Source organism: Homarus americanus, unplaced genomic scaffold (assembly GCF_018991925.1).
Source record: "Homarus americanus isolate GMGI-L3 unplaced genomic scaffold, GMGI_Hamer_2.0 scaffold48016, whole genome shotgun sequence".
NCBI classification, from domain to species: domain Eukaryota; kingdom Metazoa; phylum Arthropoda; class Malacostraca; order Decapoda; family Nephropidae; genus Homarus; species Homarus americanus.
Window position 1 is genome coordinate 2,116,405 of NW_024755055.1, and position 3,108 is coordinate 2,119,512.

Below are 3,108 nucleotides of genomic sequence, written 5' to 3' on the forward strand. Positions count from 1 at the left end.
GATCTGTTTGATTTAACCTAATTGTTTGATAGACCATAAGTAATTGTGTGCGAATGCATTCGTGTGTGTGTGTGGCGACCTGTGGTGTAATGGTCATCATGCTCGCCTCGCAAGTCAGTGGACCCGGGTTCAATCCCTGGGCAGGGTGAAACTATGGGCAAGCTTCTTCACACCATTTGCCTCTGTCTACCCAGCAGTAATTGGGGACCTGGATATTAGTCGATTTGTGGATCGTGTTCTGGGGTAATGGTTACATAAGAAAATAAGGACCCTGCAATAGGCCAGTTGGCCTGTGCATGGCAGCTCCTGTCTAGAGTTACTACAACACACTATTATCCATGAATCTATCTAGCCTCCTTTTAAAACTTTCCAGCATTACAGCACTTACTACAAAGTTGCTAAGCTTGTTCCTCTCATCCGCCACCCTATTTGTGAACCAGTTCCTTCCTATCTCCCTCCTAAACCTAAACTTATCCAACTTAAATCCGTTGCTATGAGTCCTGTCCTGCTCGGATATTATAAGAACTTTATCTATATCACCTTTATTGATTCCTTTCACCCACTTAAATACTTCTAAGTCCCGGAATCATTTTCGTCATTTTTCGCTGCACCGATCAGTGAATTGATATCCATTCTATAATAAGGGCACCAGAACTGAACCGCATAATCGAGGTGCGGCCTGACTAGCGCAAGATATAGTTGCAATAAGACCTCAGCACTCTTATTACACTTCTAGATATAAAACCTAATACTCTGTTTGCTTTATTTCGAACATTAACGCACTGTTTTTTAGGCCGTAGGTCTGGTCTTACAAGTACCCCTAAGTCTCTTTCACAAGTCGACTTCTCTAGGTTGATGATGTTAAAGCTGTATACATTGATAGTATTTGTTCTTCCAATATTCAGTATGCTGCACTTGCTGGTGTTGAATTTCATTTGCCATTTTTCTCACCACTCTTGCAGTTTATTTAAATCCTTCTGTAGTGCATTTGCATCCTGTCTGGAATTAATCTGCCGCCCTATTTTGGTGTCGTCCGCAAACTTGCTTATGTCACTGCTGATCCCAGTATCTAGATCGTTTATGTAGATTATGAACAAGAGTGGGCCCAGTACTGAACCCTGGGGAACCCCACTGGTTACACAACCCCACTCATATTTAACACCATCTATGCAACGACCCTTAACTTTTCTCAGAAGCCTCTGATGCGGTACTCTGTCAAACGCTTTGCTAAAGTCTAAGCAAATAACATCGTAATTTTGTTAGACAAGATTTTCCCATTGTAAACCCATGTTGAGAGTCGTAGATTAATTTGCTTTTCTCTAAATGCGTTCGGATGCTATTTGCTATAATTGATTCAAGAAATTTCTCCCCTACTGACGTCAAACTAATCGGCCGGTAATTTGACGCTGATGCTCTGTCTCCCTTTTTGAATATGGGTACTACATTTGTCTGTTTCCACAAGTATGGCACAACTCCCATGTCTAATTATTTTGTAAATAAATTTACTAGGGGTTTGCTAATCTGTTACTGGTTAGCCAGTGCAGTTGGCGAGTTGTCCGGTTTTCTCGGACTATTCTTTGACACTGGGTCATGCAACTCTTTAATTCAGGGTGTGGTTGTTGCATTGACGACAGCTTCTACATCTTAAATAAATTCACGCCTCGGTGGCTCTATGGCCGGCCATCCTCGTACACGAGGGGCAACCATTATTATGTGCAAATTGGTAGTGGCGTGAAATAATTGTTTGAGTGCCATCCTCCCACTCCCCCACTGAACCAACTAACTCGTGTGAAAAGAAATGTACTGTATATTCCCTTTAAGTGTTTACCCTTAGGACAATTATTTCTTTTACTTTTTTCACAATATGTATGTAGGATGGTGTGTGTATGTAACCGAGTAAAAATAAATGGAGAAATTTACGTATAACTACCCAAAAATATGAGTGGAAAAACGATTATAACACCTTACGGCTTGGCCCAGTAGCCTGGTGGTTACAGTGACGAGTCTAACCTAGCTTCAATGCCGCCAGTGATGTTAACAGATGCAAATGTGAAAAGAATGTTATCTGTAAATCTTCATTTGTATCATGTATTTGTAGGTTTAAAAATAAATGTTGCAGGTTTGGCATTAGTCAATTGTAATACTTCACTTGTAAGAATTCAGAAATGGTTACTGCTCAGCTACCTCTGAATAGTTGTGTCTGCTGTACGGATGTTAATCGTCTCGGGTTAACATCATCAGTACAGGAGTTATAAATTGACCTTTTGTATTTACTAATTATTTTTTTAATAATTAAAAATAAGGAATCCAGTTTTTGGTGTTAAAATTATGGTACCTGCATATAAGGTTATGGTACAGTAAACACCCCTACATTATTACAATCAATAAGTCTAATAAAAAAATACTGTACAAACAGGAACATTTATAGAGGATGAAATAAAGGGAATATTTGTTAAAATTCTTTATTTGCCGCCTAGTCAGTCATATATACTACACGATGCCCAAGAAAGATAAATGGTGCAAACTGATTTATTTTGTAATGCTGAGTTACAGAAATCTTATAACAAACTTATTTACATGGTAATACCGTACTGTGATACTTATAATCGTTAACTATTTATTCCACTTAGGTGGACTGACTCATAATTTTAATATCAATCTTGCAAAAATATTAAAGAGCACGACCTTGATATTTACTCCAATGGAATTGAATGTAAGCCTAGAACAGATTACTGTATTGGCGGACTAACCTACCAGCCGATGAGCAAGCCAAAACATGTTGACATTTTTTAATTTTTATTTATTTTTTTATAGAATTTATTAAAAATTATTATTACTACTACAATTTTGCTGCTGTGCCCGAGTGGGCTAATCCCTGTAAAAAAAAATACTCAACTACACCCTGCACCGTAACACATGGTGTGTTTATTTAAATACATAACTACACTATGTATACTGCATTTCCTTCATCCATGCTCACTTCTATGACGATTTTACAGAATGAATCTCTATCTATTCATCCATCTGAGTGATATAGTTTAGTTACCCATATTAGGTTTTCTATGAGCGAGGCGCGCAGTGTGACTCATAACAGTGTATAACCGCCCA